The sequence below is a fragment of the Nyctereutes procyonoides genome, unplaced genomic scaffold (genome assembly GCF_905146905.1).
Source record: "Nyctereutes procyonoides isolate TBG_1078 unplaced genomic scaffold, NYPRO_anot_genome, whole genome shotgun sequence".
In the NCBI taxonomy this organism is placed as follows: domain Eukaryota; kingdom Metazoa; phylum Chordata; class Mammalia; order Carnivora; family Canidae; genus Nyctereutes; species Nyctereutes procyonoides.
Window position 1 is genome coordinate 64350965 of NW_026575140.1, and position 27768 is coordinate 64378732.

At 36.0% G+C, this 27768-nt stretch overlaps 1 pseudogene; it reads right to left on the reverse strand.

The window, feature by feature from the left end:
* Positions 1-17968: 17968 nt before the first annotated feature.
* LOC129496770 (UPF0538 protein C2orf76-like) lies at positions 17969-18339 on the reverse strand (annotated as a pseudogene).
* Positions 18340-27768: the final 9429 nt, after the last annotated feature.

The window sequence follows — 27768 nt, forward strand, 5'->3', positions numbered from 1 at the left end:
CTTTTTTGTAAAAGGACCATTGTTGGCATTTTTATATCCAGTAGCAAGACTACCCCCTGACACAAAGAAAGTACTAAAACTATTTGCTGAGCAGGTAAGTGAATAAATGTTAAGCAATATGTAAATATGGCAAAGTGTCCGTTATATATGCCTATATAAAGAAACTATCTTTGCTGGACAGTGGAGCTGAAAATGCTCCTTTAGGTAAACAAAACAGTCATTTCTTCTATATTCTCTCACCCATTTTCTACTCAGATCCAAAGAAAGGTAAACAGGGAGGGAGCGAAGGGGGTAGGAAATAAAGATAGAAGGAAGGAAGGAGTGAGTTGTGGAAATGGTAGGTTGAATAGATTGATTCAAGACCATGAAAATAATTGTTATATACCTATAACAGTAGCAGCTTTAAAATTATTTTCATTGTCGTGAGGGCAAGAGCTACTTTTTGACTTCTCCAGGAAATGGAAAAAATATGTACAGTTAGTTTTATATTGTCAGTTAGATATTGAGTTACCAAAATTACAATTCTACTCAAAATTTGAAGTGATAGCTTAGAGGGAAAGTTTGCCTGATCTGAAACATAAATTTCTTTGACACTCTGTGTCACTCCATAAATATTTTTGTACATAATGGACAAGATATAGAAATATAGCTTTTTATCACAAGCCAAGAGAAACAAAAATCTATGCTAATGAAAAAAAATCTAAGCTACAATGCCATCCACATTGTATTTCTACCAAGAAGTGAAATACAGATTTAATACCCCAGTATAATACCCAAGTATTATTTCAAAAATATTATATTCAACAGTTAATATGGTATTTGACACATGGTAGAGGTCAACAAATATTTGGTGTCAATCGTGCCCCTCAATGGTCATTACACACACTCTATTCAGTGTCATTTGTCTTTTCTGCTCCATTCCCACCAAAAAGTTTTATTTGGGTATAATTTACATGCCATACAATTCATGTGGGTGGTAGCATCTATATTCTTTACTAGGTGGGCCAAATCTCTGAAACACCTATTATGTGCAAAGCTCCTTCTAAGGGACTCCTGCCTATAGGCTCCTTCTTAACTACTTTCACATCAGTCACCATGCTACTGCTACATTACCCCCCAAATTATGGATTAGCTGATTTAATAAGGAATGGACTCTAGACCCAAAGGCAGTCAGTCCACAGGAATCCTTTGGCCCATGGGATGGGTTAACAGGAAAGTTCTGCCAAGTAGGGAGGGTGGTGACCACCTGTACTGATCATACTTCTCTGAGAGAGACCGAAAAGAAGACATAGAGAATTGAAGACCCAAAAGCCAAAATATGATGCCCAGAATATAGCAGAGACAGTGACAAGTTGCTATCACACTAAAGGAATACGATAGGATAGAATAGGATAGGATCGGATCGGATCCCTGCCATGAGAGATGAATGAGAATGTCTGCTCCCTAGACCTGAGAGATTATTCCAACCCAACTCCATGGGGGAGTGAGTGAGCCCCATCTAGCAACTGAAACACACAGCTTACCAGTGTTCACCGTTTAGCTGATGCTGTGACCAGTCTCCCAAGGCATCCTAACAGTAGTTGATCTTGATCCTGATTATGCCCATTTCAGTAACTTTGTATACAGTCCTAGATCACATCATGTAAATGCCAGAGGCTTGTCTATTGCCTTCAGCTGGTAGCTCAACTGGGGGTTCAGTGACTTACTTTCTCCTAAGTCATTGCCAAAACAATTTTGCTTATAATGAAATGATCATAGCAGTACCTTACATTTATTTGTTGAGCACTTATTCTTTACCCAGCCCATCTTTTTCAGATTGAATTTTTCCCAAAAATCAAATAAAATAAGATTAGTCATTATTTCCATTTTACAAGTGGCCTAACTAAGTCTAAGAAAATATGAAACAGCTTGCCCAAAGGCACACAGCCAGTTAGTAAAGTCAGGATTCAAGCCAAGGCTATCAGATGCATGACCCAGAATACCTAGCCACTAAGCCTATGGCCTTGGATTTACTGGTTCCAAAGGGTATGGGTATGATCCCAGGATCCCAAGGAGAGGATAAGGTCAAGAGAGAACCTAGAAAAATATGGTAGGACTCCCTGGTGCTCTGTCAGGATTATGACTTAAAAGAAAGTAGACTGCCTTCCAGTTCCCTTGAGATCTAGCTTTGTGAAATATCAGCTCTTCTTCTTAAAGATAACTTTGTAATAGAAATTACTATCTTATTGGCCTCATAATAAACTCATATTACTTAAGGCAGCATGAGCGTGTCTTAGCTCCTTGAAACCTAGAAACAAACAAAAAAGCAAACCAACAACAACAAAAATCTAACTAAAACATATGCTTTGCAAGGAAAAGGCATTCATCTTTGTTTCCTTCAAATAAAGAAAGGATAATAGAGTGAGGAAGATAGCAAGATGGTGAGCGTGGTGATTATATTAGTCAGGGTCCCAGCAGGAAACAGCTGGGTACACTCAAAAAAATTTGAGGAGAGTTTAACAAAGGGGTTATGTACAAAGATTTGAGCAGGCACCAGGGAAATCACAGAATGATTATGGAAACATAACTAGAACCTGGAGAAATAACTGTGTGGAGAGGGTCATGTGGAAGTCACTGTGGCCCTTCATCATTCAAGGAGAAAGCAATAAGTCCAAGGAGACCCTGAAGAGATAGAACCAGGGAAATAAATATCCTGATCTCATCACCAACCACTCCACCCCCCAATACCTGCAATTCTCTATCAGCCAAGTTCAGCTTGAAGCTCGAGAAATAGGAAGCCTATTGCTGTAGGTCAGCATTTTGGGGCAAACACAGTGAAAAGTACATATGGAAGAGGAAATTGGAAGATACCTGCATACAGTGGTAAAAATAAAGGATTGGTGGAGATCAGATTTAAGAAAAAAAGAGAAATTGTGACAATATGGAGGAGGCAGTTACACAGATGTGTCAGGTTAATAATTAGAAATCTACAAACTCCCCTTGCACCATCTCCTTTGGCTCCCCATCCCCTTTCACCTTGGAACCAACACTGTTGTTCATACTGCCTCTGCAAGGTCTGAGGTCAATCACTAGCATAGGTCCTATTATAAGAATGATTCTAATTAACCAGTCTTCCCAAGTTTATTCCTATTGTTAAAACATTTTGTTCCTAACATTTAAAGGATTATCACCAATCCTTCTCAAACTCTTCCAAAAACTTCAAGAGGAGAGAATACTCACAAACTCAATTTTCTGAGGTCATCACTACTCGAATACCAAAGCCAGATAAGGACATGCCAGGAACAGAGAACTAGAGGCCAATGACTCTGATGAATATAGATGCAAAAATTTCCAACAAAATATTAGCAAACTGAATTCAATAGCACAATTAAGGGGGCCATACACCATGATCAAGCAGGATTTATCACTGGCATGCAAGAATATTTCAACATATGTAAGTCAATAAATGTGATTCACCACATTAATAGAAAGAAAGATAACAACCATATCATCATCTCAATAGAAGCAGAAAAAGCTTCTATTTGACAAAATACAACATCCTTTCATGATAAAAATTCTCAACAAAGTGAGTGTAAAAGGAACATATCTCATCATAATAAAAGCCACATATGACAAGCACACAGCTAACATACTTAATGGTGAATGGTGAAAAGCTTTTCCTCTAAGATCAGAAGCAAAATAAGGGTGTCCACTCTCACCACTACTGTTTGACACAGTACTAGAAGTCCCAGCCAGAGCAATTAGGAAAGAAAAAGAAATAAAAGACATCCATATCAGAAAGCAAGAAGTAAAACTATCTTTATTTGTAGATGCTATAATCCCATGTATATAAAATCCTAAAGACTCTACCAAAACTGTCAGAACTAATCAACAAATTCGGTTAAGTTCCAGGATACAAAACGAACATAAAGAAATCAATTGCCCAGCTGCCATAAAAGAAAAATGCTGATCCTAAAATTTATATTTCCTAAAATTCATGGGTCACAGGATAGCCAAACAATATAGAAAAAGAAGAACAAAATTGGAAGACTCACACTTTAAAAGATCAATAAAACAGATAAATCTCTAGTCAGATCAATATAGAAAAAAAAAAGAGAAAATTCACACATTACCAATATCAGGAATGGGTGAGGTACATCATTACAGATCTTCCATCTATTCAAAGAATAATAAGAAAATAAAAGGATGAATTCCTTGAAATATACCAACTATCATAGCTCAAAAAGGAATAAATAAAGGATTTATTTATGAATTAACTATAATGAGCATGTATTATTGATGGTGGGTGACAGGCATGTAAGGAAGGGTTCAGTAAGCTATTCTCTCTGCCTTTATGTATTTTTGAAAGATCATCAATTAATGTTTTTAAATGAATAGATATGACACAAGGCTAAATAAATATTTATCAAATGTTCAGCTTCCTTTAATGAGATTCTGTGTAGTCTCTGATCTCCACCAGCAAATTGGATGGCCTTAAGAAGCTATTTGACTTCTTAAATTTCAGTTTTTCAATTTGTCAAATGAAGGAATCAACATAAATCATAAGGTTCCTTCTAGCTCTCACATTCTATGATTTTGAACTAATGAATTCCAAGACTTCTTATAAATATTTCCTCCACAGAACTCACTAGGTAGCAGTATGACTACATTTCTGGATGTGAGCACGGCAGAGATACTTGTTTGGTGAGTAAAATCCATTAGTAACTCCAAATTACTCTTAACTACTTTGTTCTTCATATTCTCTCTCTCTCTCTCTCTTTTTTCCTCCCTCCCCCAATCCCTTCTTTCTCTTTCTTCCTATCAATGGCAAGTTAAATTATGTCTCTTTTTTATCAACTTTTAAAAATAGAATATGGTATAATAGAATTGATACTAAATCTGCAGGGAATACTGCTATCTTCCTTTTGTGATTCAGAAGGACAGAGTCCCGGGGTGCCTGGGTGGCTCAGTGTTGAGCATCTGCCTTTGGCTCAGGTCATGATCCCAGGGTCTTGGGATCAAGTCCCTCATCAGGTTCCTGGCAGGGAGCCTGCTTCTCCCTCTGCCTTTGTCTCTGCCTCTCTCTGCGTGTCTCTTATGAATAAATAAATAAAATCTTTTTTTTTTTAAAAAAAGGACAGAGTCCTTTAGGACTGTTGAATTATACCAAATCATAATTATATAGTATATGCCCTTCACATAATTTCTCCTTCTCTGGGGCCAGCTCCCAGTGAAACACATTTTAACTACCTGACCCTTTCCCATTTAACAAAGTTGATTGAACCCAGAGTAGACCCCAGACACACATCCATCAGTCTGTCCTGAACACTTGAAAAAAAAATAAAACCTAGGTTCACAAAGTTTCTGAGTAACCGTAATGGCTCTCTTCTAGATGAAAAGGAGGGAGTTTCATAATCTCCTGCTGCCGAATCCTTGTGTCAGCCAGTACTCAGTCATGAGGCAAAACCTACACACCAGTTACTTCAACAGAAAGAATTTTATGTCAAGAATTACCAATAAGGCACTGAACAACTGCAAAGGTAACATGGAAGTAGCAAATACGAGAAGTAACTCCTGCATGACTGGGGAGTAGAGAGAAGCAACTGAATTGTCAGAACTGAGAAAACAGTTCTCCATATTTTCTTTAAGATTTATTTACTTATTTATTTGAGATAGAGAGAAAGAGTGCACACGTGCAGGAGGAGGGGCAGACGGAGAGAGAGAGAATCAAAAGCAGACTCCCCACTGAGTACAGAGCCCATTGCGGGCTCGATCTCACAACCCTGAGATCATGACCTGAGCTGAAATTAAAAGTTGGACATTTAACATAGTGAGCTACACAGGCACCCCCAACTCTGCATATTTCTTCTCACATTCCTGAGACGAGAGTGGTGGATAGGAGACTACCTAAGGAACCCTGGTGTTTGAAGTCAGGTGTGGAAGAGAATATAACTCAGAAGTGCCAGGCTTAAGGACCTCCCCTTTTGACTGGAGGCAGAGAGGAGCCAGCACTTTGCTGGGCGTCAGAAGCTGAGGGCGATGGCAAAACAACACAATGTGAAAGCCAAATTCTGAATCCCAAAATGCAACTTTTGGAGTATTCTCTCTTGGCAAATGAGAACTGCAGAGAGTGCCAGAAAGAACTTTTATCTGGATCAAAGGTTGATATTGACTAAGTAACTCAGAGAGGGGTTATGTTCCTGGAGGGCAGTAAAGTTCCCAAAGATGTTAGAGGCATTTCATCCTCACACACAACAGAAACACTACTCACTGCCTGCTCTCCCCGACCTCATCCCCAATTTGGAAAATGCTTCCTTGAGAGGCTTTGTCAGTTGAAACGTCAAGAAGCCAAAGGATAAAATGGAATTTCCTGGGAATTTAGTATGGAAGAGGAGTGTGGGAAGCCTTCAGTGTCAGACTGATCTGTTTATTGAATCTCAGCTCGATCACTTACTATTGATTGAATTATCTTGGGGGGGAAAATAAAAAAAAATTACTTTGGGAAAATTTCTTTACCTTTCTGCATGTGAGTTTCCTCATTTACAAAAGAGGGATGAGGGATCTCATAGATTGTTGTAGTGCTGGGCATATTTAATAGAGTATCTGGCTTTCTCTAACAGTAGACTCAAATATTCCGCTGGGGGAGGAATCACTGTATGGATAGTTCCATAGGTGGATAATATACCACCACCTGGGGCAGCCCAATGGCTTTTCTGTTTGCTCAGTCAACATACATTTACTAAAGTAATACTTTGTGTCAGGCAACCTGCAAAACTCTTGAATACCACAGTGAAAACACATCATGGTCCTGACGGTACAAGAGCTAATAGTATAGCAGAGGAGATGAGCAAGTAAACTGGTTGGGAGCAAAATCATTAGCGGCTACCAGCAAGTCTTTGATGCTTTGTAAAGACAAAATTTCATTCGGACAACTACGTCAAAATTAACATAAGGAACCTGTATGTTAAATTATGATGGGATATAGAAAGTGCCCGATACATAGCAAGTAACCAATAGATGTGAGTTCTCTTCTCCCCTTACTAGAGATGTGTCTTAAGTTCTATGTACCTATGACATTTCCCCCAAATCTTTGGTAAACACAGGTTTTGCTTGATGATTTCACTCTCTTTCTATGTCCTATGAAATAAGACCCCTCTGACAAAATGGTGCATATTACCCAGTTGTTTCTGTACACTGATCCATCTATCTCTGATCTTCTTCTTATCCAGGGTGTGGGTTTCCCTAAGTGCTTTCCTGTGATGAGAAAGTCAGGAGGTGACTGGGTGAATATGCGTGAGTAATGCTGACTTGTGGCTTCCGTGAGAAGATAGCATTTTACTTCTTTCCAAAACAACGCAATCTGTAGAGAGCATCAAAGTCTAATGGGTCGCTTTGTTGTGCTTAAAGTATTTCTGGCAATCATATTGGGAAAAAGAAAATATTTCTCCTCTGAAACTCAAATTACTCTGGAACAGGACCTTTCATATGCTGTTTATGTTGTAATGTGTCTGTAAATTATCTCCAATCTGAGTTCACAAAGGGAAAGGATGGAAGTATGTAGCTTTTAATAACTGCTCTTAGCTTTCATGTCCTGATCAAAGATCAGCTTTAATAACTGCACCTTGCTCTAAAATTCCTTCCATATCAAACTGGACATATTATATTCATTTACTGTTATAAATAACAATGTCTTATTATTTCATGATGTTTTAAGGCTGTTCTTCTTCTGCCCTGGGTCATTTTACACATAGATGCAGTTAATTGAACATCAATGAGTTCATAGCACTGTCATGTACAAGAGTTCCTTTGGATTCAGATTCCTTAGCTTTCAATTTAAACTCCAATCTTTAATTTTAAATAAATTTAGCACTTCCTTAGCTCATTAGAATGACAACTGATTTTTACTGGATAAAAGCAGAATTCTGAACATTATCAATGAGGAAAGAAAAAAATGGAAGGAAAATGAGGATGAAGATGGCAAATATGGCATGCTTCATCACAAAATGGTGATTTTAAGAGGGCTACTTTAATCATTATTCTGTATTAAATAGACTTCATTTAATTGCAATCACTCTTAAGTAATGGGACGTTAAAGGGTGAATTGAATGCTGAGAATTTAGGTCTGCTCCATACCATTACTGTTTCGGCCTCCATTCTGTGGGGACCAAGGGCCTGCAGGGGTCTTGAACTGACACAAGCCTCCCCACCTCACCCCCAGAGCGTGCCCTAGATAACAGCCCATAGAGTCATAAGCAAAGGTAATTTCCTGTTATGACTGCCCTTACGCCCTTGAGAAAAGCATTGTCCCTATCTCGTAGAGCCTTCTCTTGGCACACCCCTTAGAGAAGACCCCTGCGAAGTTCACCAAAATCCAGCGCTTTCTGGTTTGTATTGACCAATCTGGCCTTAGCCAGGGAACCCCAAAGCATTTCACCTTCAGACTGCAATAAAGGCACCTGCCCCAGATCCTGCCTGCACGCTGCCTTGATCTCCCCCATGGGGTCTCTCTGAGCATGCCTTGTACCTCCTCCAAAACTTGAGAGTATTAAAATTCTCTATTTTAATTCTCCTGTGGTCCTTTGTTAAATCCATCTGACACACTGGGGCCCTACTTGACCAATGTTAATTTTTTTTTAAGATTTATATATTTATTTATGATAGACTTAGAGAGAGAGAGAGAGAGAGAGGCAGAGACACAGGAGGAGGGAGAAGCAGGCTCCATGCCGGGACCCCGACGCGGGACTCGATGCCAGGATTCCAGGATCGCACCCTGGACCAAAGGCAGGCACTAAACCGCTGAGCCACTCAGGGATTCCCAACCAGTGTTAATTTAACAAAGTCACAACTGCAATTAAGACAAGAAGTTCTGGGACTGGGAAGGGAGCATGGGAAACTGGTGGGAAGAGAGTATCATTCAACATCCTTCAGAACACCAAAATCACCCCAGTAATCCTCCAGCAGCTCTGCCGCAGTAAACATGCCATGTCTCAGAAACAAGATGTTGTTCCATATCCTGGGGTTTCTGCTCTGCCTGTGTCATATTTACCTCTCTGTGCATGCTCACTTCTACCACCTAATATCCTTGCATCGAATGCTGCCTATTGCCTCTCCTCTGTGTGGATTTGATCTTCCCCAAAGAGAGAATCTTAGTGAATAAGAATGCCTTCACCCATGATGATTCACCTTACTGAGCACTATTCTTCCATCAAGACACCCTACAGACCTTTAAGGCAACTTTCAGCTGAACGGTTCTTACTCTCTCAGGGGTCTCAAGAAACTTAAAAAATGTTTCTCAAAATTACAAGATCTCTGGATCATTAGATGGACGTTTGTATATATGCTTCCAATAACATTTTCTGGGATGCCTGGGTGGCTCAGTGGTTGAGCATCTGTGTTTGGCTCAGGTTGTGACCCTGGGATCCTGGGATCGAGTCCCGCATCGGGCTCCCTGCAGGGAGCCTACTTCTCCCTCTGCCTGTGTCTCTGCCTCTCTCTGTGCCTCTCATGAATAAATAAATAAAATCTTTTTTAAAATTTTCAGGTAAACATTTGATGAGAATTATAACACATTTATATAATAAAAGCATACATTACATATTAATAATATTTTACTAACAATATTAGTTGTTTCAGCAAGAGGTAAGATAATAGGTATTTACACAGACTAAGAGCTTAGCTTGAACCATGGGTTCTGACTCAGGAAATTCCTTTTCTTAATTTTTACTTCTACAAAATTAAAAATGTAAACTCAAAATATTGGGAATAGCAGGAAGTATGTAGTGTCTTTCTTTTTCAGATAGCTTTGTCTTTTAAGATGGAATGTGGGTTAAGAAACTGTGGATTCCACAAGATACTATAGAGATTTAAAAAATGATGTTCATATACCAGAAGATTGAATATTCCAACTTTGGAGATAGTGGAAGTAATTAGATTCCTTTGGCTGCATTCAGTTCTGAAAAGTATTTCTTCATGCTCTATTACAGCATATGAACATGATTTTATTTTAAAATATGCCCAATACTATGTTATCAGTGTTGATCTGTAGGCAGGCAGATGCTTCAACATGTCATAAATTCCTTTGTTTAATTTAAGTAAAAATTAAAACCTCTGATAGTCAAAATCATGAAGCTCAGGAAAAGAATCACAATATCTAAGAATATTTAGACAATGAATATGAAAATAGAAGAGAAAAATATTAAAGCTTGAATCCTAATTTTGCATTTGTAATTTCCTATTAGTTTTCTTCAAGGGGATTCCTAAATTGTATAAGCTTGAGGTTCCATGGTATCTGGATTTGACATTGCATAAGGTAACAAAAGGACAGGCAAGGTGGCTGACAGTGTATCATAGCCTATCACCATCAACAGGGAGCCAACAATAAGATAAACAGTTCAGACACCAGTTATTCTTTGAAGGGAGAAGCCGTGTATAGCTACACATTCAGCTACAACCTCTTATTTGCATCACAAATCCAATTCCCCTTCATATACAGCTCTTATTTCTTTAGTCTTAATTATGGCTTTCTGAATATTTGTTCATCCCAAACAAAAATCTCTTCCCCTGGAGCATGAGTTTTCATAGAGAACAGAACAACCAAAATCACTGACACTTCTTATATAAGCACCCTCTATATATCTAAATCTGATTTATAATCTGAGATCTATGAGATTCAATCAATTCTAAATCAGATGATATGCTAGTATGCAAACATATCAGTTACTGCTATTCCACACTGGTGCCAATGTGAGGGAATTTTGCCAATACTTCCATTTAGCTTTCTATTTAAATATAATAATGGTCATTAATGTTAGGTTTGGTTTTGGTTTATATTTTAAGCATATAGAATAAATCAAAAATAAGATGACAAACGCTTCCCAGTTTGAATAAGCATGGAATTGGTATTAATGCTACAGATGGAGTTAAAATACCAGACTATTTCCCGCGAACGTACCTTGTCTGTGTGATTCTTCGCGTAGCCCTGCCTCCTCTGCCTCTCTGAACCAAATTAGGTCCAAAGGAGTTTTTGCCATCTTCTACTTACCCAGTTCCTGTCCTTGTTACTGCATACTAGAAATACAGACCCAATTCACTTTGCTTCCTCCTGGATAACCTCTGCCCTTCCATGTAATTTAAATGGACAGATGTCACTCTCCAGATGCCACCTTCCATATACCAAGTTTCAATAAATATGTGGGCTGGTTCTGAGCCCTCTATGCTATTCTGTCAATCTATTTTTAGATCAAATAGTGTATCTGTTAAATTTTTCCCAAGTACATTATACTTGTATTGTCATGTAGATATCAATCTTTTAAAATTATTTTTAATTTTTCTGATCTATAGGAATATAGTATTATTTTGTATAAAGTTTCTATGAAGAAAATTTGCTGGCACCTGAGTGGCTCAGTTGGTAAAGCATGCAACTCTTGATCTCAGGGATGTGAGTTTGAACCCCACGTTGGGTGTAAAGATCATACCATTAAAAAGAATGGGGTCCCTGTGTGGCAGAATGAGTTAAGCCTCCTACTCTTCGGCTCAAGTCCTGGTCTTAAGGTCATAATATTGAACCCCACATTGGCTCCATGCTCAGCACAGTCTACTTGAGACTCTCTCTCTACCTCTCCCTCTGCCCTCCCTCTCTGTGCACATGCACACACACACACACTCTCTCTCTCTCTCTCAAATAATTTTTTAAAAGAAACTTTACTGCATTCTTTTCACTCTGCTTATGTGCCAATTATCTTGGAGTTTCTATGTTGACATTATAGTCTGCAAATAATAACAATTTTCATTGTTTTTAACTATAAATCTTAACCATTTTCATATCTTATTGCAATGGTTGGGATCAGTAACCAGGGTAATAATAACAAGCATTCTTGTTTTGTTGCTGACTTTAATGAGAGCATTCAAACAAAATTTCATCATTTTAAGTGATATTTCCTCTTGGTTTTATGCAGATTGTTCCTTACCAAATTGAGGACATCACCCTCTGTGCCCAGTTTGTCATTGTTTTTCTCATACATATGGCTATTAGGCTGTTATTAAATGTTTTATCTATATCTACTGAAATACTCATTTCTTCTTCTTTTATAGGTTTAAATTAGGCATATTAAATAGATTTTTCTGACATTGAAATTCTTGCTTTGCTGCTCCATAAATTCCACGTTATATTTTTGTCTAGAATTTTATTAAATTTTATTTTATTAAATTTTATTAAATTTAATTTTTATTAAACCTTGTTTTCAAAATTCTCGGATTAATCAGTATTAAAGATTGTTTTCCACAGTCAGTGTTAATTTTGTTTTAACTCTGTTTACTAATTTCTTTATTCACCTGGATACTTCTGTATTTCTTTCTTGATTCATTTGTCTTCATTCTGAAGTAAACTTTTAATGGATTTTTCAGTAAGGATTAGTCTGTGATTAGTAAACTCTCAGCCTTTGTCTCTTTTTTTCATTATTATTCTTGAAAATAGTATAGACATATATAGAATCCTCAGATGATAGTTATTTTTTGCTCAGTTATTTTCAATATATTCCTCTATTATGTCCTAAATATGTCTAAGTATGCCTAATTCCATTATGCCACTATTTTGTCTGATAGGATTATTGGTGTCAATCCAATTGGCACTCCTTTCAAATGATCTGTCTTTCTTTCTGGTGGCTTTTTAAATGGTATCTTGTTCCTTGAGAAACTTTAAGTTCACTCTGACTCCAGGTTTCTATTTATTTTTATTTATTTAATGAATTCTTGATTTCTAGGAAATTCTTACCCATTACTTCTTTCCATATTATCTCTCTTGTATTTATTCTTTAAAAAAAAAAAAAGATTTGGGATGCCTGGGTGGCTCAGTGGTTGAGCGTCTGCCTTCAGTTCAGGGAGTGATCCCACGGTACCCAGATTGAGTCCCACATCAGGCTTCCTGCATGTAGCCTGCTTCTCCCTCTGCCTGTGTCTTTGTCTCTCTCCCTCCATGTCTCTCATGAATAAATGAATAAAATCTTAAAAAAAAAGATTTATTTATTCATTTGAGAGACAGAGCAAGGAGGGGAGGGGCAAAAGGAGGGAGAGGGAATCTTAAGCAGACTCCTCACTGAGTGTGTATCCTGATGTAGGGCTCCATGCCACGACACTGAGACCATGACCTGAGCCAAAACCAAGACTTGGCTGCTCAACCAATTGAGCCACTCATGTATCCCATTTCTTATATTTATTCTAAAATGTTTTCTATGTCTTTCCGTCACTCCTTAATATGTTCAGTCAATTTATTCTGTTCTCTAAATGACTTCTTTCAGTGCCAATTTTGGCTCATTAATTCTCCATTTAATTTTACCTAATTTACTACTTAATACATTCACTTTTTAAATTTAAACTCCAGTTAGTTAACATATAGAGTAATATTAGTTTCAGTATACAATATAGTGATTCAACACTTCCATACAACACACAGAGTGGTTTATGGTTGTTTTGTTATTGTAATCTGTTCTTCTAGAGCTATTTTCCTGAACAGTACTCTGGATTGTAGAAGAGTCGCTTCTATAAAGTTTTGCATTTCTTTTTTTTTAAGATTTTATTTATTGATTATGAGAGACACACACACAGAGAGAGAGAGAGAGAGAGAGAGAGAGAGAGGCAGAGGCACAAGCAGAGGGAGAAGCAGGCTCCACACAGGGACCCCGACGTGGGACTTGATCACAGGTCTCCAGGATCAGGCACTGGACTGAAGGCAGCACTAAACCGCTGAGCCACCCGGGCTGCCCCAAGTTTTGCATTTCTACTGCAAAAACTCCAAAGGCTTCACTAGTCCTAGATCAGTAATTTTTTAACAACTTTATTTCATATAACTGGCATAAAATAAAATCCACATGAATAAAGTAAACAATTTGATAAATTTTTATATATTTATGTACACACGAAGTTTATACTGTAATCAAAATTATTAACATATTCATCACCTAAAAGAGTTTCTGGTGCCATTTGTAATCCATTTCTCCTGATTCACACCCCATTTCATCCCCTCCCCATGTAATCACTTAGCTGCTTTCCACCACAGTAAATTAGTTTGCATTTTCTAGATCCTTGTACAAATGGAATCATAAATTATGTACTCTTTGTTGACTTGCTTCTTTCATTGAACTATAATTGTTTAAAGATGCAACCAAACTGAGCTTTTTAAATTTTCTGAATCAGTACTTTCTTGTGATTTCTGAGTAATATAACATTGTATGAATGTTCTAGAGTTTGTCAATTCACCTGCTGTGGGCACTAGAGGTTTTCTTTGGTTTGGAGCTATTATAAATAAAGCTGCTATGAACATTCTTGTTCAAGTCTTTATATAGATGTATGCTTTCATTTTTCATGGGAAAATATTAGGAATGGGGTGTAGGGTAATATGGAAGGTATATATCCACACTTTTAAAAATTTCCAAACTGTTTTCTAAAGTGGTTGTACAACTTTACATTCCTGCTAACAGTGGATGATGATTCAAATTCATCAACATACTCATCAACACTTGATATGTACAATCTTCTTAATTTTAGCCAGCCTAATAATTGTATCATGGTATCCCATTGTGGTTCTTTTTTTTTTTTTTAAGATTTGTTTATTTCTCCATGAGAGACACATATAAAGAGGCAGAGACATAGGCTTAGGGAGCAGCAGGCTCCCTGTTGGGAGCCCTATGCAGAACTCTTACTGAGAACCTTGGGATCACACCCTGAGCTGAAGGCAGACACTCAACTACTGGGCCACCCATGCATCCCTCCTATTGTCGTTCTAATTTGCATCTCCCAAATGACTAACTCTAAACATGCAGAGACCCTAATGCTTTAGCCCCAAGAATTTCTCAATCTTTCTCAAGTCCACACAGTCTTCAGTAACTCCTCAAAATAACCATGCAACTGTTCCTACCAGAGAAATCTTTCCAGATTTGGTGGAGTAGGGAGGCAGTTTTCCCTATTAGGCCCAAGAAAAGTCTTTAATTTTCCATTTGTTCAGCTTTTTCTCATTGTGAGGATGGGAGTGATAAGTTCCCATGTCAGAGTGGAAACTGAATGTTTATAGGTTAACTAAAGGTTTTAATCAAAATTTAATTTATTCAATAGATACAGGACTACTCTGCTTATCTGGTATGGGTTTTTCTTCCTCTTGTGAGCTGTGAAAGTTTGTGTTTTCAGAAAATTTGCTCATTTAATTTGTTATATTCGCTGGCATTAAGTTTTTCATATATTCCCTTAATATCTTTAATATCTGTAGATTCTGTAATTGTGCCCCCTAACTCAATACTCATATTAATGATTTGCATCTTCTCTGTTTCCTGATTACTTTGGGTAGAAGTTTATAATTTTATTATCTTCTCAAATAATCAACATTTACTTTTATTGATTTTCTCTATTTGGTTTATGTTTTCAATATTATCCATTTCCTCTTTCATCTTTTTCTTAACTTATATTTCATTTGCTTTTCTTTATCTAGCTTCTTACTAGGCAAAAATTAAAATTATTAATTTGAGAATTATTTTTCTTTTCTAATAAAGTTGCTTAGTGTTACAACTTTTCCCCTGAACTACTACTTTAGCCACATCCCATATATTTTCATAAGTTGTTTTTATTTCCATCTAGTTCAAAATATTTTTTAATTTTTTATTGCTTCTTTGAAACTTGGATTATTAGAAGTATGTTATTTAATTTCTTTAATCAAGGTATAACTGACATAACATTATATAAGTTCAGGTATATACAACACAATGATATTTGTATATACAGCCAAATGATCCTCACCGTAAGTTCCGTTAACATCCACCACCATACATAATTTCAAAATTTTTTTCTCATGATGAGAACTTTCAAAATCCATTCTTCAAGGTACTTTTAAGAATTCAATACAGTACTATTAACTGTAGTCACCATGCTGTACATCCTCATGATTTATACATTTTGTAGTTGGAAATCTATACCTTTTCAAACTCCTGTACCAGTTTTGCTCACCCTCCACTCACCACCCCAGACAATCACCACAATCTGCTCTTTATACCCATGAGATCTGGTTTTTGTTTTTTATATTATTAATCTATTTTTTTTGTTTTTAAATATTGTGGGTTTTCCTGATCTCTTTCTGTTATTGGCTACTTACTTAAAATTTAATTTTGTTCAGAGGACATTACATAGTATGACTTGACTCCTTTAAAATGTATTCAGATTTGTTTTATGGCCCAAAATAAGGTATATCTTAATAAGTGTTTACTTTCACTTATTCATTTGAAAAGCACCTGTTGCTGGGTGGAGAATTTTATAACTGACACAGGTCAAGTTGGTCAATACCAACTTCAAGTCTTTACATATCCTTATTTGTTTTCTACTTGTTTTATTAATTATTGAGATAGGGAATTAAAATATCCAATCACTGTGGATTTGTCAATTGCAGTTCTATCTGCTTTTGCTTTGTTTATTTTAGCACTCTATTATTAAGTACACATTTAGAAATCTTATTTCCTCTTGATATATAGACCCATTGTAATATTATGAAATTACCCTCTCTATCCCAGATTATATTCTTTGCTCTGAAATCTAATTTGCCAAAATTAAGATAACCACCTCAGATTTCTTTTGATTAAAGTTACTATGGTATATGTATTGTATCCATCCTTTTTATTTTTAGCCTAGCTGTGTCTTTATATTTAATATTTATTGCAAGTTTCTTATAGACAGCATATAATAATGTCCTGCCTTTGGGATCCTTGGGTGGCTCAGTCGTTGAGCGTCTGCCCTCGGCTCAGGGCATGATCCTGGGGTCCTGGAATCGAGTCCCACATCTGGCTCCCTGCGGGGAGCCTGCTTCTGTCTCTGCCACTCTCTCTCTCTCTCTGTCTCTCATGAATAAATAAAGTCTTTAAAAATAATAATGTCCTTTTTATCTAATTTGACAATCTGTACTTTTTGATTAGAATGTTTACACAATTTATATTTAATGTTATTTGTTTGTTTGTTTTATTTAAGTAGGCTCCATGGAGCTCAACACAGGGCTTGAACTCACAACTCTTAGATCAAAACCTGAGCTGAGACCAAAATCAGATGCTTAACTGGCTGAGCCACCCATTGCCCCTTTAATATGATTTTTAAATATCTTTGGGTTTAAACAGACCATCTTGTTAGTGTTCTTCTATATACTCTATCTGTTCTTTGATTACTTTCTCTTTTTCTGCCTTCTTTGAGACTGAGCATTTTTTATTATTTCATTTTATCCCTTTTAAAAGCTATAAATTTTTATCCTATTTTAATTGTTACTTTAGGGTTTATATCATACACTTTAAAAAATTGATCACAATTTGCTTTTAGGTGATATTTTATCATTTCTTTTATAATATAAGAAAAATACAGAATTTCATTACAAAATTCTTTAAAGGAGAGGTTCCAATTCTCTTCTACCAGGCTTTATGCTTTTGTTTTCATACATTTTATTTATGCATGTTATAAATTCCAGTGCATTCTTACTTTGTATTTAAGAGTTATCTTTTAGGGGATCCCTGGGTGGCTCAGCGGTTTAGCACCACCTTTGGCCCAGGGCATGATCCTGGAGTCCCGGGATCAAGTCCCACATCGGGCTCCCTGCATGGAGCCTGCCTCTGTCTCTCATGAATAAATAAATAAAATCTTGGGGAAAAAAAAGAGAGCTATCTTTTAAAGAAAAGTGTTTAAAGTGAAAAAGAAAAGTCCCTATATTTACCCATGTAGTTACTGTTTCTGTTGTTTTCCCTTTCTGTGTGCAGATCCAGGTTTGCATCTGATGTAATGTACATCCACCTGAAGGACTTCTCTTAACATGTCTTAACAAGTCTCTGTGTAAAGAATTATTACAACTTGTGTATGCATGAAAAAAGTAATTTTTAAAAATAAGTCTTTAAATTGTTTTTGTTTGTTAATTTCAAAAACCTCACTAGTTGAATAAAGAGTTTAATACAGGTATACAAAAAAGGAAGCCCCATTAAGGGTTTCATTAGGATGAAATGGGATTAGCTTTGTAGTTCTCATAATCCTCTTCACAGAAGAATGCAATTTCAGTTTCATTGTTGATTCTAGCTTTCCAGATTACTACCTTCTTTTAACAGGAGTCTGTCATTTTTCAAACTCAACACAAGTTAATCTGTCTTTGATCTATTGCTTGATGAGTTGTCTTTAGTTTATCATATTTATAATTTATGAATGGTGGTGCAGGCTGGTCCTTAAAGAGGCATCTTGCTTTAGAAATACTCTAAGTTCCTTTACATTGTGCTCCAAATTAACTCCATGATCTACTACAGGTTTGTAATTGTGATTCTCAGATGAATGAATGAGACAAACTGTAATGGTCACTTCTCCAGAAGTCATGTGAAGAAATTCCTTTTGATCCAAAATTTCATTCACAGGTAGGTTCCCTAGGGAATCCCAGACATATGTGCACAAAAGAAAACTCAATTCATATATTTTGCCCATTTGATTTTACTCTGACACTCAGCAAATGAGGGCTGTATATAGTCAAAATTGCTATCCCAATATTCTTCTTTTTTGAAGACTGTTTTTAATTGATATGTAATCTGAGGTTGATAGATTTTTTTTCTTTCAATGCTTTAAAGATCTTGCACCTCTATTTTTTTCTTCTATTGTTTCTAGTGAGAATTGTATAGCTTTGTTCTTCTGAACATACAGCGTATATTTTCTAAGTGATTTTGAGATTTTATCACTGGTTTAAGCAATTTGATATCATGTGACCTGGTATAATTTTCCTCATGTTTTTTGTACTTAAGGTTCTTTAAACTCTTGATCTATATATTTGTAATTTTCACTGAATTTGGATATATTTCAGCTACTTTTTCATCAAATATTTTTTCAGTCTCCCCATCCTCTTCTTAGAAGACTCTAATTATTAGCTGCTTAAATCTGTCTCATAGTTCACCAATGCTTTTTAATTTTTAAGTATTTTTTTCTATTTGTTTTTCATTATGAATATTTTCTATTGCTATGTCCTCAAGTTTATTAATATATATTTTGTGCTTTATTATCTAATCTTCTGGTAATCCTATCCAGTGTGTTTTTGATCTCAGAAATCATAATTTTTATCTTTTGAAGTCTGATTTGCTGTCTTCCCTCTAGCTTTTTGAACATATAAAATATATTCATGATTAATCTTTAACAGTCCTTTTTGCTAAGTTTACCATTTGTGTCATTTCTGGGTTTATTTTCATTGATTTTTTTTTCTCCTCATTAAGGGTTACATTTGCCTATTTCTTTGCATGCTTAGTAATTTCACTAAATGCAAGACATTGTGTTTTATACCTTGTTGGGTGCTAGATACTTTTGTAAATATTTTTGAGCTTTGTTCTGGAATATAGTTCTTTAAAAACTATTTGATTCTTTTGAGACTAACTTTTAAACTTTGTTTGTTACATGAGAACAAAGAAACATTTAATCTAGAGTTAATTTTCCCCACTACTGATATCCTGTTAGTTACTAAGTTTTTCACTCTGATTGTTGGCAATAAACACTATTCCCAGTCATACATGAGCTCTATGTAATTGTTCCCTCTGCTAATTTGAAGTATTTCTTCCCCATACTTTGAGCAATTCCCTTACAGGCATGTACTGATCAGCACTGTATTGCATATTTTAGTGTCTCTGCTGGTTGCTAACATTTTTGTCTCTGTGCAGTTTTCTTCTCTGTGTTATTCTGTCCTGCAAACCTTAGCTGTCTTAGCTTCTCCAAAATTCTACATCCATCTCCTCAATTCAGGGAGGAGACTCCCCTCCTTAAGCCTTATCCAGGCAATAAACTGGGACAATTGCAGGGCTCATTTAATGTCTTTCTCATATCTACAGATCAACACTTTTAACTACCTGATGCAAAGTAATGAAAGCCTTTGATTCTTATATTTTGTCTGTTTTCAGAAGTTTCAAGATAAATCTCATCCCAGTTACTCCATATTAGCCAAATGAGGAAAACTTCTCAGAGTAGTTTTATATTAATTATGTCTCAATTTGGTTTACTTGCAGCATGTGTAATACTTATACTTGATCCTTCCATGGGCTTGGGAGGGAGGTTGATTTCTTAAGGGTGACTTTTTTCTACCCCTGTTGGATTCTTGAGAAGGTGAATAAAAACAATTCTACACTTGAAGTTCCAAAGATGGTTATGCAGAGGTTTTAATTCCACAGTGTACTTTTCAAAACTTGGAGTTTTTTGATAATCCCATAAAATGGGATGTGGCTTAAATCCACTGTGTTAGGAAAATCATTTCATGTAAAATTGCAGCTTGCTTTAGGTTTCTTGGCCATACCAAAACACACATCCTTTTGCAAGGTATGTGAAGTACAACTTCATTTATGATCTATTGTTTTGTTTTGGTTTCTTCTCTGCTTTAATATCAAAACATATCAGTTTCATACTGGAAGCAATATGTTATGCTTATTTTGGAAAAAAATGTGATTTTACTGGAGAGGTCACTGTGCTTTGTTTGAAAATGACATGAAAACCTCTCAAGATTCATGCCATGTTTTTCAAAATTTTGTGAGATAGGTCTAGGGCCAGATGGTTTCAGACAATCTCTCATTATACTTTTTTTCTTTTTCTAATCTTTAAGAAAGTTATCACACTTTATAGTCTACTATTCAAGCTCATAAACCCTCACACTCCATATTGACAGCAGAGCCTCGTTCACTACGTACATTTGGAATATACTTGAATATTGTAATATTTAAATTACTGTCATTTTGAGATACAGATTCATTTTTTGTGAATTGCTTATGTAATGCAATTCATATAATGTAATAGTAAAAAGGTAAATTCAGCAGGCAGGCATAATAATAGCATACAAATGATGTAAAAATAGGTTAACCATTTTGAAGTTCACCTTGATTATTGAATATTTTAAAAGACTGATGAATGTAGTCCTAAATCATTCACTGTCTCTAAGGACATAATGATTAAAATAAAGAATGGTATATTTCTCTACAAAATATGAGCAATCTTACATTTCAAATGTATAATGTATTTGTGTGAATTTTTTCCTAAAATTGCTAAGAGCCTGCTGAGTACTCTATAGTCTTACAAGGATTCTGAGTTGCACATTAGCTACATTTTAAGAAATGCTGCCTTCAAAAATTCAATAAAACTATAGAAGCTCTCAAAGAAATTTGCACAAATGTCCCTGAAATCCATTTGCAGACCTCAGGCTAGGAATCACTCAGATGTTTACTTTGATTAAAGCACAGATAGTCCAATAAATGTGTTACGGCCAAGATAACAGGATCTTTTGCCCCAAAGCCTAACAATTTCTTAAGAAGCAACTACCAGGGATTATTTTTTCAAAAGAGGCTGTGACAGGGAAAACAATTGCAATTCCATGGGTTGTCCAGTATGAAAACCAAAATGAAAAAACTCTGGCACAGTCAGATATCAGGCATTGTGGCAGTCAAATATCATTCACAGGCAATTGATTATCAGTTATATGTGTTCAGTTTTAGAGAGCTCTTTAAATGTTGCTAGACTAGAAATTACTGAAAAGGCTGCATGATAAATTTAGAATACTAGAAATGCCAGAAATACATTTAAGTGAGGCAATGATGCTTTGACAAAACAAAAACACAAAACTTAATATGAATCTTAGCGTTTTGGTTTTACCATTAGTATGTTTTTTCCATCTTGGTAATGAGTCTTTCGAAAAGAATAGAAAAAGCACATTTAGCCAAATTTCATTCACAATTCAGATGTTACAGGTTTTAAACTCACTAGTTACTCTCCACATCTATGTTTTATTTTATTTTATTTTATTTTATTTTATTTTATTTATTCATGGGTGGTGGGGGTGTGGACAGAGACACAGGCAGAGGGAGAAGCAGGCTCCATGCAGGTAGCCTGACGTGGGACTCAATCCTGGGTCTCCAAGATCAGGCCCTGGGCCGAAGGTGGCACTAAACCACTGAGCCACCTGGGCTGCCCTATGTTCTTTTTTTAAAAGCAAAAATATAATATTCCTTTAAAATGGCATTGCAATCAGATAATGGTAAGTGAAAACAATAATTCTGTAAAGTTGAAATTAATTTGAGTATAAAAATAACAAAGAGGCTTTGGATAGAAATGATTCAAGATTTATCTAACTAAATATGATAGAATTTGGTTTAAGATGGTTATTTAAACCCCTCAGCCCTACATTCTCCAGTAACCTCAATTACAGTCTGAGACCTATTCCATGTAATGACCTCAAATCAGCTGACTTTCATGAAATATTATGATCCCTTATCAATATTTCCAAATGCAGGTGGACATCTTTCAAAGATTCTTGTGAGATATCTCAAAGAAATAATTTCCCTACCTACCAGACCTAGCATAGTACTTCTGATAATTCATGGAGATTTTATCATCTCCGTAGTACCCAGTCTTCCTCAAGGTAGAGTGAAATTTGAAGCAAGATCAGAAAATTAAAGTCAGTGCTGCAATCTTTACAGTACAAGACTATTAACCTGTAGAGTCTCTAACTCAGTATCTCACAGCTAGATAATTAATACATCCTGGTTACAGTGAGAACTTTCCAAATCTATATTCCTTGATCACTTTTTAGAGCAGTTATCAATAAAGCACTTATAAATAAGCACAGATTCTCCCCATTGGCTTCATTCAACATCAAACTGCCTTCGTATGAGCAAAAAGGGCTGAAAAGTTTTAAAATATTCACTGGCATCAGGCACCATGTTCCAGAGCCTGGGGACATAATAGAGAGAAAAAAATTAACTACTCCATCTTGACCAATTCAAGAAATTATCAAAGGAATGCATATAGCATATACAAGACTTAAAAATATAGTGATATAGCCAGGGAAGTGCAATTGGAGCTACTGTATTGAGAGAGGAAGAAAACACTGATTAATCAGCATAATCAGACTGCAGCCTTTTGCAGTAGAAAGTGCCCTGGATTTAGGTCTGAAGATCTGAGCCCCAGCTCAGCTCTAGCATTATCATCTATATGGCCCAAGGCAAGTGGCATATTCTCTGATTCAGTTCCTGCAGAAATAATAAAATCTTCCTAGGACAGTTACTATAAATGACGATTTTTAAAATAAAATAAAAGCAACTGGGGTCTAAAAATATGGGTTTTAATCTTAGCTCTGAAATGTCTGATTAATGTGTTTGAATATGTCACTTAAGCTCTCTCAACTTCAGTTTCTTCACACAGTACATAAAATATCACTGGTGTTCAGGTAGACTACTGGAAAGCAAATGTGCACCAGATCCATACCAAAGGGACTGAGACTTGAATGAGAGCCAGAAATGACCTATACAATGGACAATAGACACTATTTTACCTTCAAAAAGGGAGATTCCTAAAAACTGGTGAGTCAATTGTAGCTTTGTGCGTGTATCTTTCCTGGGAATTTTCAGTCCTTTTTATTTTAGATGGCTTAGAGACAAGCTGTTTGATAAGACACAGTGTTTGCTGATCTTTTCAGGGCTCAAATGGGATCTATGTGCAGAAAGTCCCTACCGGGTAGTTTGGGGCCTGCTCTGTAGAACAGAGATTCTTGCAAAATTCTTTTTAGCAAAGTTTTTCCCCATCTCTTTGATCTCCTATTTCTCTTTAAACATACACTGACACAGACAGGGAGAGAGAACAATGATTTCAACATCTTAAAGTTAACTGAGGTGGAATAATAAAGGTTTTATTTAGTGGTCTTTATCCTTTCTAAAACAATGTCCTTTCGAAAACCAAAACCAGTAAAAGAAAAAAAATGAGAAGCAAAAGAAAATACCCAAACAACAACAAACCCCTGCTCCATCTCTGATGCAACTAGAGAAAGCTACACCTCTGAGTCACAATTATGAAGAATGGTGTTCAAATACAGTACAATTTCAACCAAATCCAGAAAAGATGCTGAGAACAGAAGTGTTTCTGTATAACTCTGGTAGTGCCCCCAAATCCATCCAAAGTGGATGGCAAAAATGATGTAACAAACCTATGATCCACCGCTCAAAGTAGCAAGATCTAGGAGCCTGAGCACATGGAAGGTCCTTGAGCCATGCAGTAGAAGAAACCAGGTAAAAAGAAGATTCAATTCAGACTTGCCAGCTTTCAAAGAAGTATGCTATTAGTGAGGCAGAGTAGAACAGGAGTGAGTGGCAATGAGTCTTACAATGTACAGAGAAGTCAACACCAGACTGTCTAATATAGTAAAGGCTGGTGAGATGCATAGTTTCACCATTAACCAGGTCATTTTCTGGTCAATCAGAGCAGATATGTAACTGAGAGACCCCATCACCAATACAATTAATAATTAACCTTGCTTTCTGCTCCAGCTTGTTCTCTTAACCTTTCCCTGACATTGTTTTTCTTTAAATATCAGGCATAGATAAAACAGTCCCTGTTTAAAGATCAGTGATGTCCGAAACAAAGAAAAAGAAACAGTGTGTATATCATATAAGAAAATAAAAGCAAACAGATAAAAAAATAAACAAAAGTTAAAAGTATTAAAAAGGTGGAGAAACTGAATAATCATTTCCCCATAAATTAAATAAAATATCACCTCTCTGAAAAAAAAAATTTCAAAAAAGAGGTAATAATCTACCAAAGTAGATTCAAGGTGAGTTGCTATGAACTCGAATAAGAAACATAAGAGAAAAATAAATAATTACCAAGATAAAATTAAATTGAAATCCACAAAAGGGAAAATAGATATAGTTGGGTCCAGCACATGGTGAATAGCATTGTAAAGTAGAAGAAAATGAAATTTAAAAGACTAGAGTTGGGTGATAGGCATCAAAGGGGGCATGTGATGTGATCAGCACTGGGTGTTATATGTGACTAATAAATTATTGAACTCTATATCTGAAACTAATGATGTACTATATGTTGGTTAACTGAATTTTATTTAAAAAATGAAAAAAATAAAAGCAGAGTTAAATAGAATTAAATGTAATAAATACAAAATACATATATAAGCAGCAAAAGTCTAATGGGTGTTCCTAAGACAAGAATAAAACAAGTGGGACAGAAAATAACATATTCAAGGATACAATAGCAGGAAACTTTTCTGAAATAAATGAAAACTCGAATCTGCTGATTGAAAGGACATATCATGTCTAATGGTGGAGGGGGTATATTACACAGAAAAATATATAGCAAGATATTTCTGGGTCAAGAAAATTACTGGACTTCAACATTAAAATGTAATGTTTAGACTATAAAGAAAGAAAAAAAATCAGCTCTAACTGGCATGAGACTTCTTAGCAGCATACAAGCTAGAAGATTGTGAAAGAATATCTTTAAATCTTCTGTTAAAATAAGCCAAACTTTTCCTTTTTTAAATATAAAGGCAATAACATTTCAGGACTTGGGAAATGTTGTGATGAGGTAGTCCTTAAAAAATTACTCAATTACGAAATCCAGCCATCCAAAAGATAGATGAAGAAACAAATGTAAAAAGATTGTTGGGGACATCTACCTCTGCCTGTGATAGAATAAGAGAGGCTGGATTTATTCTCCCTTTTCAGGGAGAAAAAAAAGCAAAAGGACAAAATATATGAAACAATGATTTTCAAGTTACTGGACATCAAGTAATGCAGCACTGAGGGAAAAAAAAGCAACAAAAGAGATAAAGCCTACAATTATCTCAGCTTAATGCCTAAAAGGTCCACGTCACTGTGCAGGGCTAGGGAACACAGAGCCAGAAGATGCCCTATGTTGAGGAGATGGGACTGAAAGTACAGGAGATTAAAACAACTGGCATAAACAGGACAAAGAATGAAAGAAGAAATTGTTGGAGACAGAGAGCGAACCCCAGAAAACTGCAGTAGGTCCTTCCGTAATACTCAGCAGAATGCTGATAGAGCATTCATGTCAGGAAACTCCCAGAAGCCCAGAAAAAATATCTAAACATTATGAGAGAACAGTGCCTGCTGCTCACATGGTGCCAGAAATAGTGCCATTTTCCATAGCAAGATTGGAAAAAAACTTCATAATTCAAGAGGTATTATTAGGGGGAAATCCTCAGGAAGGTCTTGCCTCAATAAGAGGGAATAATTAGTCCTAGCTTGAGTGCTGTTCAGATCTATCAAGCACATCATTCCAAAAAGATGCAGAAGAATCAAATTGTTTCCAAGTAAGTTAACCGCATCATAAGATAAAGACTGAGAATATTTATAAAAATAAAAAATATCTATCAACCAACAAAACAAAATTAACAGTGTTTGGAGTCTAACTGAATATTACCAGGCATACAAAAGAGCAGGAAAATATGATCCATAATGAGAAAAATCAATCAAAACTCACTAGGCCCTGTCACAAATGTTAGAATTATCAGATAAGGATATTAAACCATTATTATAACTCTATTCAATATGTTTAAACAATTAAGGAGAGACATGAAAGATATTTAAATATATATTTATTATATATATTAATATATATTACCCCTGATTCACCATAAAAAAAGTAGAAAAAGAAGAGTAAATTATACCCAAAGTAAAGAGAAGAAAACAATACAGGTAATAGTGGAAATGAATGAAGTATAAAAGTAGAAAAACTATATAAGGTACACCTGGGTGGCTCAGTGGTTGAGCATCTGCCTTTGGCTCAGGCTGTGATCCTGGGGCCCTGGGATCGAGTCCTGCATCTGGCTCCCTGCAAGGGAGCCTACTTCTCCCTCTGCCTATGTCTGTGCCTCTCTCTGTGTATCTCTCATGAATAAATAAATAAAATCTTTTTTAAAAGGGAAGAAAGAAAAACTATATAAGAGGGGCGACTGAGTGGCTCAGTCATTTAAGCATCTGACTCTAGATTTCAGCTCAGATCATAATCTCAGGCTCATGAGATTGAGTTCAGCACAGAATCTGCTTGAGATTCTCTCTCCCTTCCTCTGCCCCTCCCCCTGCTCACTCTCCCTCTAAATAAATAAAATATTTTTTTAAAGATTTTATTTATTTATTCATGAGAGACACAGAGAGAGAGAGAGGCACAGACACAGGCAGAGGGAGAAGCAGGCTCCATTCCATGAAGGGAAACTGACGCGGGACTCGATCCCAGGCCTCCAGAACAACACCCTGGGCTGAAGGCAGCGCTAAACTGCTGAGCCACCCAGACTGCCCCAAATAAAATCTTTTTTAAAAAACTATAGAAGAAATCACCAAAGCCATAGTCAGTTCTTTGAGAGGTTCAATAAAATTGATAAACTTCTGGCCATACTGATCAGGAAAAAGGGAGTAAAGACAAACTACCAATATCAAGAATGAGAAAGGTGACATCACCATAGACTCAACAGAAATTAAAAGGATAAGGAACTGCCATGCCTAAGCAGTTAAAAACTTAGATGAAATAGGAAATTCTTTGAAAGAAAGCTCACTTAAGCAATAGACAACATGAATAGCCCTATATCTCATAAAGTAATTATATTTGTAACTAAAAAACTTTCCCACAAAAAAAAAATCAAGTCCAGATGATTTCACTGATAACTACAGTAAATACATAAAGAATATCAATTTTTCACAAACTCTCCCAGAAGGTGGAAAAAAAGAGGAAACTTCTCATTCTTTGAGTCTATGTTAATCTAATAACAAAACCAAACACATTACCAAAAACAAAGAAAAAAATTCTAGACCAAGAAGCTTATGAATATAACTCAACGTTTTAATTTTAGAAAACATACTATAAAATATTTTTTTAAAGATTTTATTTATCCATGAGAGATACAGAGAGAGAGAGAGAAGCACAGACACAGGCAGAGGGAGAAGCAGATTCCATGCAGGGAGCCTGACGTGGGACTCAATCCTGGGTCTCCAG